This window comes from Rousettus aegyptiacus, unplaced genomic scaffold (genome assembly GCF_014176215.1).
Source record: "Rousettus aegyptiacus isolate mRouAeg1 unplaced genomic scaffold, mRouAeg1.p scaffold_m13_p_18, whole genome shotgun sequence".
NCBI classification, from domain to species: Eukaryota; Metazoa; Chordata; class Mammalia; order Chiroptera; family Pteropodidae; genus Rousettus; species Rousettus aegyptiacus.
In genome coordinates, this window is record NW_023416293.1 from 5,353,542 (window position 1) to 5,364,889 (window position 11,348).

An 11,348-nucleotide genomic window follows, 5' to 3' on the forward strand; every position below is an offset into this window, starting at 1 on the left:
TTTAGGTTGATGAAAAAGTTCCGGAGATGGATGGAAGGTGGCGGTCGCTGCACAGCAGTGGGAATGTACTTAATGCCACAGAACCGTACGCTTAAAAATGGTTAAAATGGCAAATTTTATATTATGTACATTTTTCAACAGAAGAACACAGATGAAAGTTACATCTGAAAAAGACAAAGGTCACCTCCCTGGCCGTCTGGTCTAAAGAAGCCCCTCCGCTTCCGTTATTTGGTCTCTCTCTGTTTTATTGTCTTATTACTTTGCTGCCTATTACTCACCTCAATCTGAAATCCCTGGACCCGTTTCCTGGTAAGCCTCACGAAGATGCAGATCTCGTCTGGTTTGTCCACAGCCACATCACGCAGCTGCCGCCGTGCCTGGTACATACTAGGTGCTTAAGCGTTATTTGCCGAAGAAAATATTGAAAGCAAGCCGAGTGACATGCAAAGCACAAATTAGTATGTCAGAACTGTTGTTCGTTTTATGTGACTGTTCTCGGTCTGTACGTAGGGAGGCTAGTTCAGGACCGAAGGCCATGTGCGGACCTCTTTGTTGACTTGGGGCATCCCTTCCAGAGTGACTAGCGCAGTCCTGTGACGATGCTCCAGCAGGGCGTGGCCCCCGAGGCTGCTTTTGGCTGCGAGACGCAGAAACCTCGACCCGGAAGGGTTTGGGCAGTAAAGACAATGCATCGTTTCCCCTGAAAAGAGGCCTCGAGGTAGGGACTCCAGCGGTAGGTTAACTCTGTGGCTCGGTCTGTCATCGAAGCCCCAGTTCCTTTCTGTATTTCTGCTCTGCCCTTTCTAGAAGGTGAGCCACGTTCTGAGGCCAAGATGATTTGTTCATCGCATCACACCCGGACTCCATGACACCGTTACTCTTGTGGAGGAAGAGAAACGGTCCTTTCTTGTGGCTCTTTTGGGCAAGTGGAGGGATCTTTCACAGAAGCCCTACATAAGATTTCCCACTGCGTGATGTTGGCCAGAATTGCACGCCATGCTTGCGCCTAATCCAGTCTCAGGCAAGGGAAATGGGACCGCCATTACTGGCTTAGACTCGTACAGACCCTTAGGCCTGGGGGTGCTATCAGCCTTCGCAAAGTCACAGGGCCAGCTGATGGTAGATGCACGAACACAGTTTGAGATCTCAGGAAGAGGGGGAATGTCTGTTGGTAAGGCAGCCAATAGCACCTATTTTAGGGTGAAATTAGGGGTTGGAATCCACATCATAATATCTCTCCCGGCACGGGGCTGGAAGTATGGATTATTCAACATGGCGCCCTCTGGGAAACACTCTAGCAGACCCCAGACCCCTGCTTCTTTCCCACCTCTGACCTTGGCTTATTTGAGAGCAAACCGGCTGCAAAAGTGTTTACTGAAATGATGCACATCCAGGAACTTGCCTCGTCTTGGGATTCCCAAAACGAGTGGCCGTCACTCACTCTTCATCTAGTATGGTGAAGAGGAGGAATGTGAGATTTTCATTTACGTGAGCCCGATTTCAGTTCTTATTCCGAAACGCACTCATTCTCTGACTCGGCATATATTTATTGAGCACTGTTTGGTGTCGGACACTGTACTAAGAACTGGGATACAAGAAATGAGATCCGCCACCATGAATATGATTACCTAGTTTGGGGAGACAGTCAAAAAGTGTAGTTTTGACGTTAATTTCACATACCGATATCTACTAAGGAGAAAATTGAAGTATAGGAATAATAGGATAGAGCGTTGGGGCCTTTGGCTACCTTAGTAGGTCATCAGGGAAACTCTCTGAGGAGGTGACAGATCTGAGTCATATGGAGGAAAAGCAAGGAGAACCTGGGGGAAAGATATTCCAGGTAAATACAACCCTTTTCAGGGAGGAATGAGATGAACATATTTAAGTGGCATCAAGTCAGCTCGTGTTACTGGAGTTTGGAGGGCAAAGGCGAGTGGTAGAAACAGCAGAACGTTCCACAGGCCTTGTTGGCCATGGTGATGGGAAGTCATCATAGGGTTTTAAGCAGGGAGGGCAACAGGGTCCAGTTTATGCTTTCAGAAGGTTACTCCCACTGTTGTGGGGAGGGTGTACTGTGGGGAGGCAGGGCAGGCAGCAAGAGGGGGGCAGGAACAGCTGGAAGACTGTTCCAGTCAACGAGGCAAGGGAAGATAGGGGCCTGGCCTCGCATTTGGCTGTGCAGATGGCACGAAGTATTTGGCTCCTAGGCCGGCTTGGGAGTTGGAGCACCAAAGGCTTGCTAACGACTTGCCAAAGGACCGGATAGACAGGTGTGGAGGAGGCGGAGATGCAAATCCGGAATGACTCTTAGATCTTTGGCCCAAGCAACTGTGATATCGTAAATTGGCTGGGGAAGATGGGGAGGAAGGAAGAGACTATTTCAGTGGGGGAGGTAAAAATCAAGACATGTTTTGGACATGTTGCGTCGTCTGGGGAGATTAGCCATCCACATGGAGATGTAAGGGGGTAGTTCAGTGGTGTCGCTTGGAATCTGGGCGTCATCCACTTACGAAGGCTACTTAGGGATCATTTAGGGGAGAGATTGTGATGGGAGAAGAGAAAGGATCCTAGACTCGCTAGGTGTGTGACTTGAGTGTGTTATATAACTTTTCTGAGCTTGATTTTAAACTGGTCTTTAAAATGGGTTTTATAACATCTTCCTTGCAGAGTTGCAAGAAGAATTAAGTTAGATGATGTTTATGAAAGCGTCTGGCATAGGGCCTGGTAGACTCTGAAGAAATGTTATTTTCTTTACCCTGAGTATCTGCATCCCATTGTGTTAGGTAATAAAGGTGTTTATGTGATCCATTAAAATTGGATCAAGGCAAAGCGAGTGTCCAGCACTTGGCATTTCTTTTTCTGACTGATCGACTTCCAAAATATTATTTTGGGGCACTGGAGGATGGATAAAGAAGTTATATCATATTTCGGTGCTAAAAGAGCACAGATTTTCTCTGGGCAGGGGGTTGTGGGTTGGGTGAGCAGAGGGGTACAGATATGAACGAGAAAGGAAAATGAGAAAAAAGTGTTTCAGGCAGCAAATGCCGGAAGGAAAGTGGAAAAGCTCAAGATTTCAAGCCTCAGTCCTCAGGACGATGGTGGCTCCGGGCCAGGAATAAGGAAGGGCATTGGTGTGGAGTCTGTTTGGGATGACGAGGTTGGTTTTAGCAAGGCTGGGTGTGAGCTCCAGCTAGGGCATCTCGGGGAGATTTACGGACAGCTAAAGTTTTGGGAGGTTCTGTAGCTCAGGAGAGAGGCTGGGCCAAGAGCTAGAGATTTAGGGAGCCCTGCAAGGAGGTGATTGAAGCCTTGAGAGTGACGAGGTCATCGCCAGAATCTATGGCGACAGCCTTCTCCGAGGAGCTCTTTTATTGCTGTTTAATATTTCATGTGGTTGTTTGCCTTCCCTGCTCGATTGTAAACTTCTTAATTGCTTTCCCACTTTCTCAAAGGGGACTTGGTAAATTGCCTCTCTTAGCTTCAGTCTCCTCAGTTCTGAAACGGGACTAATAACACCCGCAGGTAGGTTGTTTTCAGGACTAAATGAGATCATCTGCTGGAGTGATCAGCATAGTGCCTGGAACACAGCGGGTCCTTAATGAATATCGAATATTGTTGTGATGCGATTTATTCGATTCGAAACCGAGACATGTCGTCGCACCTCTGACAGGTACATAAGCACTTCCTGTCCACTCAGGGTACGTGACTGTGAGAAGGGGGTGCTGAGGGGTTGAGGTAAGGGGCTCTCTTCTCAGCCCTCCGTCCTGTTGAAACCTCAGGCCACCCCCTGACTAGTTTTGGGAGAACCGCCCCTTCCCTAGTTTGTATCCGTTGCTCCTACACAGGAAGGGAATGGTAGCTCGCTGCGCGTTCACCTGAAAAGAGTATTTCCTGAGTGTCGCAACCGGCGTGCTGCTCTGAAGCCCTTCTCTAGCACGAATATCCAGTTCTCCTCGACCCTAGAGGGACTGTCCCAGCTGGGCTGGCGGGTCCCCGAACAGACGGTAGAAGCTGAGGGGGCTCATCTTTCCTGAGAACCATCCTCAGGCGGCTCCTTGCTGGGGTGTGAGGCTGCCCCACCGCTCAGGAGACCCCCTCAGATGACTTGACCATTCTTTCTTGTCTGTGATCCCAGAGAGGGAAGGAGAAGAAGAGTTGAATTAGGTCTGTCCGAGTTTCCTGATGCCAGCAAAAGTGTCCTCAGGGGGTCTGACGTGCGAGTGGCTTGGGGCTAGATCTGAATTATTTTTAGTAGCAAAAGAAATCAGCTTCCTTGGGCCTGAGTCACTGAACCGGCTCAGATGAATCCCAGGATGTGGAACTCTGGGGCCCTGGCTTGAAGGGGAAGGAGGGGCTCCCCTTCATCTTCCAGCTTCCTCCCCTCAGAAGCCAAGTGGAAGACCCTACAGGGGACACAGGCAGGGGCTTGCGGGCATGTGTTCTTCTAGAAATTAAAGAGACACAACGACTCAATATAGTTTGCTTCAAAACAGCGGTCTTGCAGCCGCTCCTGCTCCCCCTGTCCATCCCGTCTCCCTCACCCGCCAAGTTTTCCTGAGCTGTTTTGAAACAGCTGTGAAAAGGTTTAGAACCAGCTCAGAGTCAGGCAGCAGTGAGGACTGACTCTCTCTGCTCACACAGGCCTGGGGAGCCGGCCGTGCCCCCCGCATCAGAGAGGAGACGGGGCTGAACTACTGCTCAAAACAGTGTCTTTAGACACCTCAAAGAGTAGCTCAGATTAAAAAAATAATAATAATGTTGACATAATTTCCAATTTACAGAGACATTGCAGGATTAGTACGAAGGATTTTCCTCAAACACGAGTAAATGTTAACATTTCAGTGCATTTGTTGTACCTCTTTCTCTCTCACCGTATATATTGGTATATGGCAGAGCGACTCAGTGTTATTACCTGATCTGTAGACCTCTTTCGGATTTCACCAGTTTTCTTGATAAAGTTCTTTCCAGCAGGGGTCCCCGACCCCCCTGCCCCCACCCCATGGTTTGGGTCCCTGCCCTGTTAGGAACCGGGCCGCACAGCAGGGGACGAGTGGCAGGTGAGCGAGCGAAGCTTCGAAGCTTCGAAGCTTCGTCTGCATCTGCGGCCGCCCCCAGCGCCGGCATCACCGCCTCAGCTCCGCCTCCGATCACCAGGCATCGGATCCTCGGATCCTCGTGGGAGCCCCGGTCCCCGGTGCCGAAAATGTTGGAGACCGCTGCTTTGACGCAAACTGTATTGATCGTCGTGTCTCTTTAATTTCAGTTATCGGGTATGCCTTCGTCTTCATGATATCGATGTTTTTTTTCACAGCATGGGCCAGCGATTTTGTAGGGAATTCCTTAGTGGGTGTCTGTCTGGTGTTTCCTCGTGGTGGCATTCGGGTCGTGGGCTTCTGGCAGTGATCCCCGAGAAGCGGCGCGTCATCGGGAGGCGCACGCTGTCACTCGGCCTCCTTCCTGGTGGTGTCCGTTTTGACCATTTGGTTAAGGTGGGACTGGCCAGATCGCCCCACTGTAAAGTAGCTTCTTTTTCCTTTTTTTGTAAACGTTCTTTGTGAGGATCTTGTGGGATGACATTTTGTGAGAATGCAAATATACTCCAGGTTTCCGTCGCTGTTGATGATGATTCGAGCATCCACGGATGATTTTGGCTTGAGTCTGTTATTATGAGGATGGCTGCCAAATGCTGGTGTTTTAGATCCATTTTTCCTTTTGCCCGTATTTGTTGACTTTCTACTGGAAGGAAGTACTTTCTCGCACCCCGCCCCCATAAATGTATATATGCATGTATGTTGTATGTATATATGACGTATATCGTATGTATTTATTTTCTCAGTGTTATCAGGCAAAACTATCAGCCTAAAATCAATCATGTCAGCTAGAAATACATACCTATCCCTGCAGTGGGTGCCCTTCCTGGCGTTCTCACTGAGAGTGGACGTGTCCAGGCCTGTGCGGTGAGCTGGTGGCCAGTAGGAGGGTTCAGCTGACGAGGGCCGAATGCTCGGGGCGTGGGGCTCGTGCTGGGCTCCGGGTGGCGTGCGGGTGCAGGGGGCAGCAGACGGGGGCCGAAGGGGCTGTCTTGCACGATAGACTGTGCATCTGAGAACATGAGCAGCAGGCGCTTGTGTCCTTATGGCACAGCGGGACTCAGTGCGGGACAGGGGCGTTTCTGGGCACGAGGCACCCTGTGCTGCAGGACCTCAGGACCTGGCAGCAGTGGCAGTGCAGGGGACAGGGACATGGCCAGCCACTCTCACGTGGGCCTCCAGGAAAATGGGAGCAGGACAGAGGCAGAACCTGCCTGTCAGCATGGCGGGGAGCGGGGGCTCCTCTGGGTCCTTCGGGGGCAACTTTGCAGAAATCTAAGATCTTATGTGAGCAGGTCAAGAGAAACGGCCATTAAAGTGAAGTGGGATCTCATGCTAGAGGCTGGGACACTCAGTTCCAACCCACAGAGTGCACTCAGCCTGCCAAGTGGTCGCTGGAAGATTATACTAATTGCAGCAGAGACGGGGGCTGCTTTGATTTGGAGGACGGTGCCTCATTGGCGAGCTGCTCCGTTTGCAGCCTCCCGTGCTTGTCAGCACAATTTGGTTGTCTCCTGCTCACTCATCAGTGCTTCCCTGGGTGACAATCCTTCTCCTCCAGGATTATGTAGCCCCAGAAGGGACTAACTCTGCTTGCAAGGAGTGATGAATGCGCGAGAAGGTCTGCTTAAAGGAGACTACCCCAGGAAGACAGGCAAGGAGATGTGCTGCCTGAGAGAAGCATCTTCACCAAATCTACCAATTAGCTCCCCAGGAAATAGTCCATCCCATCTTTCATTTAATTGTAGACCAGAACATTATTCTCTCTGGCATGTGAAGACGTTATCCTAAAGGAAATTTACAATGGTATTAATTTATCATCGACTCAAAGATAACTTGAGCTCCCTAAATTACACTTCAGTTGTATTTAAGTATCAAATCAAATCAAGCCCTGTGCATCTGTCTTTTAGAATGAAGAAATACATACTAAGTTAGAAAGCCTTCATCTGAAATGCTGGGTGCATTTCCCACTGCGTACGCTTTAGTAGTTTTCATTTGGAAGTTGCTGCTGGTGCAGGGTTTTCTATAATACGGTCTTGACGCAAGCTTTTGAAAACACGCCAAGATTTACAATGCAGGACAGCCGAGCTCTCTCAAAGGTTACTTCTTAAATGATTTTTTTTTTTTTTGGAAGCTCTGAGACAAGCCAAGCTACACTCCTGCAGCAGGACCAGATGATGCTCCCACAGCGTCAAACGCCTGCCCCGCCTCCCAGAGGGTACCTGATTTGGGTCCTATTTACAGGTGGGGACAGGCAGAGTTGGCTGGTCTTCCGCCCTTGGAAACTACATATGTGACGGCTTCGGACTCTCCTGTGCAAAAGTTATCCCACCTGGGTGGGAAACTCAAGTGGAACTCATGGAACAGCTGTCGGCCCTGACCCGGCCAGCAGGGACCTTCCCACAGAGCTGTTACGATTCAATTTCAGTAAATATTTATTGGCAGCCAGCACGAGAACAGATGCTCTGGCGCGAGAATGCAGGAAATGCAAAACAGTACCTGCCTTCAAAAGACAGGCGACCTCGCTGGGATCCGACCCACAGTTCCTGAGGAAAGTGGTCGAGCGTGAGCGGAACCAGGGGCTGGGAACACTGGGCTTGCGTTCGGGCCCCGACCCTGTCATTTGTGGGTTCGGGGACCTGGGGAGTGCTGCCTGATCTCCCAGAGCCTCTTGCAGCTTCCATGTGTCTTCATCGCAAACGAGAATAGCGGTTCTCATCGCCTCGGAGTCACGTGCCGGTCAAGGGGAGACGGGACGCGAAGCCCTCGGCATGGCATCTGGCTCCGGATAAGAGCTCAGTGAAGAAGGGCTGTTTCCGAGGGCCTTTTCACCCGTGGCCTCACGCCAGTCCTCTGAGCGGGGGGGTTATGATGCCCCACTGACAGATGAGGGAACTCAGAGCCAGAGAGGAGAGGGGCTTGCCGGTGGCGGTCAGTCAGCAGTGGGGCTGCACCTGACCCCTGGCCTGGCCGTGTCTGACGCTGTCCTCACCGACGCGGCTGGCCCGCGTGGTGTTGTGACCGCCGATGGGGAAGCAGCGTTCCGGCACCCTAGCAATCGCACCGCCGAGGACGGTGATCCCTCACCCGGTGTGCTCCCTTTAGCTTTCCGGAGAGCTCTCACATCGATTACCATCGATCGCATGTGCTCCGAGGAGGATTCGTTTTTGTTCGACCTGCAAAAACCACTTCCGCCAGGACTTTTTCTGCCTGAAAGCCTAACGCGTGGCAGAATTAATGTTCCGGATAGTGTCTCCTTCAGCCCGAGGCGGGGTAGGGGGAGGCGGGGGAGAGTGGCTCTTCTCCTGGTTTTATTTTGGGCTTGATGCGGCACCCCTAGCCCAGTCCGGCGCATTTCCAGCTCCCTCCTGCTTCCTGTCATGACTAGGGGAGCGGTTCCTACTTTCCTCACTGCTTTCAATGCCTCCGACTCACCTTGGGGTGCAGCGAGAGTCGCATTGGTGGGGTGTGTGGACCAGTCGCTCATTACACACGTGCGTGCGTTAATGCTGGGTGCGTCCCCACTCGGCTGACTAATGGATGAGCTGAGTGCACATGGCTTGACGAAGCTCTATTGTAAGTCTGGCTTTTCCTGTTCAAGGCTCCCTCCCAGAAGCCCAAACGTGGGTCCTCCCTGGCTCCCTTCTCCGTCTCCTTCAATTTGGCTTGGGGGGCACTCCCACTAATATAGGTTATTATTAAATAGTTATATCCCTTCCCTTTGAGCGAGGTTATTTTTCAAATAACCAAAGCACAACTCATTATTCAAGAAACATCTTGCAAAAAAGAGGATTGCGTGAGCACTATACAATTCAAAATCTATTTTAGAAGGTTTCAGGAAAAGCAGGAAATTTGGGCCGGGCAGTGGGGGGAGGGAAGTAAATGCCTGCACACCAGGGGTGAGGTGGGGTGGGGCGGGGGCCGTATAACCAGCCTTTACTGCAATGTGGTGGAAGGCTTTCCAAACACAGCCACTTTTGGCTCCAGACCAGCTGACCCAAGACCAGGCAGCTCCGATCATAAAGGCAAGAATGAAGGTCTGTGTTGCTGGCTCTGAGATGTGTAAGAATCGCAGTAAAGCAAGCCCCGGATTCAGCATCTTGGCCCCTCCCCTGCAGAATTTATCATGGGACAATTGGCTGCCTATGACCTTGGCAGGAGTTTCAATGACAGACCACCACCAGTGTAGTAGGCTGAACAGGATATATCTGGGATGTGGAGGGTCCCCAAAGCAGCTTTAGAGGAAATGTCTTGAAACCAAAAGCCATCTGCTGAGTGGAGTGCCACTGTGTGTCTGCGCCTAGATTTATTTATTCATTCTACCATTAATAGATGTTGAATTGTTTCTGGTTCTTGGCTATCGCAAAAAAAAAAAAAAAAAGTGCTATTATAAATATATAAACTTTTAAGGTTGTAGGTAAAATAGTCGATGGGGAAAATCATATCATTTGTTAATTATGAGAATTTTGAGGGCTTTTATTCCCTTTTGAAATCTTACACTTTTGTTTCTTTTCTTTTTTCTTCCCGGTTTTGAAAGCTTTCACTGTTTCATCATTAAAAATGATGTTTGCTATAGGTTTTTGGTAGACTCCTCTTATCGGATTAAGGAAATCCCTTTCTATTTTGTGTTAGTTAAAATTTTTTTTATCGTAAATAAGTATTTTGAATTTCATCAAACGTGTATTCTCTGTCTATTGAGTTAACCATACTGTTTTGTTCTTTTAATATGCTAATGCGGTGAATGATAATTACAGGTTATTTAAAGTTAAGCCTCATATTCCTGGAATAAACCTAGCTTAGTCATGTCTTGCTATTTCTTTTCATAAAATATGAGATTCATTCTGCTAATATTCATATAGGATTATTGCCTTTTTGTTCATGAATAAGGCTTTCCTATAATTTTTCTTTATTACATTTTTCTAGTTTTAGTTTCAAAGGTATAGTGGGCTTAGAATAAGTTGGGGAGTAGTCTTTTTCTTTTATTCCTCAAATGATTTGCATAAGATTAGAAAACGTTCCATGAATGTTCTGTAGAATATACCTGTAAAATCATCTGGCCTGGTGATTCTTTGTAGGCAAATTAAACAATCAATTCACTTGTTTTAATGATTATGAGCTATTTGGAATTTCTGTTTATTTTTGAGTTGGTTGTTTTTAAAGAAATGTGTTAATTTCTTCTAAGTTAATGCATCTTTATGCATTCTTTGGCATACAGTTTTTTATAGTAGACTCTAATCTTTTTAGTCTCTGCTGGAGCTCTCATTATATCCCCTTTGTATTTTTTATGTGTATCATATTTTTATGTGTATCTCGTCAACTTTGTTCGAAGCTTGCCTATTTTATTTGTATTTCAAAAGAACCAACTTTTAGTTTTTGTTAATCTCATCCGTTATATCTTTGTTTTCTATTTCATTAATTTCTGTACTTACAGTTATCTTTCTTTAAATTTATCCTGTTGTCCTTTTTCTAATTTCTAAAGTTGAGTGATTAGCTCATTAATTTTCAGCTTTTTTCCTCTTATATTAATAAGTATTTAAGTGTCTGCCTTTCTCGCATATTATCTCCTTCACTGCATGCCATAAGCCTTGGTATATCATTGTGTTTTCATTATTGTCTAGCTCAAATTATATTTAAACTTTTCTTAATTTTTTTTTTTATCATCTACAAAGTATTTCAAAGTGAGGTTTTGAAGTTCTGAGCATACATTTTTGAGTGTTAATTTAATTATATTGTGATTAGAAAACTTGGTCCATATGATAGCTATTTTAAAAATTTGACCCTTCTTTTACGGCCTGTTCCATGGTCAATTTTTGTAAATAACCCAGTGTTATATGGAATCTATATAAACCCAATAAACCAAACTTGCTAGTTGAACTTTTATATTTTTACTATTTTTTGTCCTATCAATAAATAAGAGATACCTTGAACATCTCCCATTTTGATGATGAGTTAAATTTCCCTATGTATTCTATCAATTTTGCTTTACATATATATGATCGTTTAAGAATTGATTTACCTCCCAGAACATTATATTGTATAGAGACCCTATCAATATAATTGCTTTTATGTTTTAAAGTCTCCTTGTTCTAAAACAGAACGTTTATTTCTTGGAGCAGAGAGCAAAAAACATGAGCTGGGTAAAGGAACGGGATATCCATGTGGGGTCAAAACGTCCTGCTTAATGGCTTTTACTTTGACTGTATATTGATCACACGTTAAGCCTGGCTATAAAGAGCTAGGAGATGATGACCTTGGCCT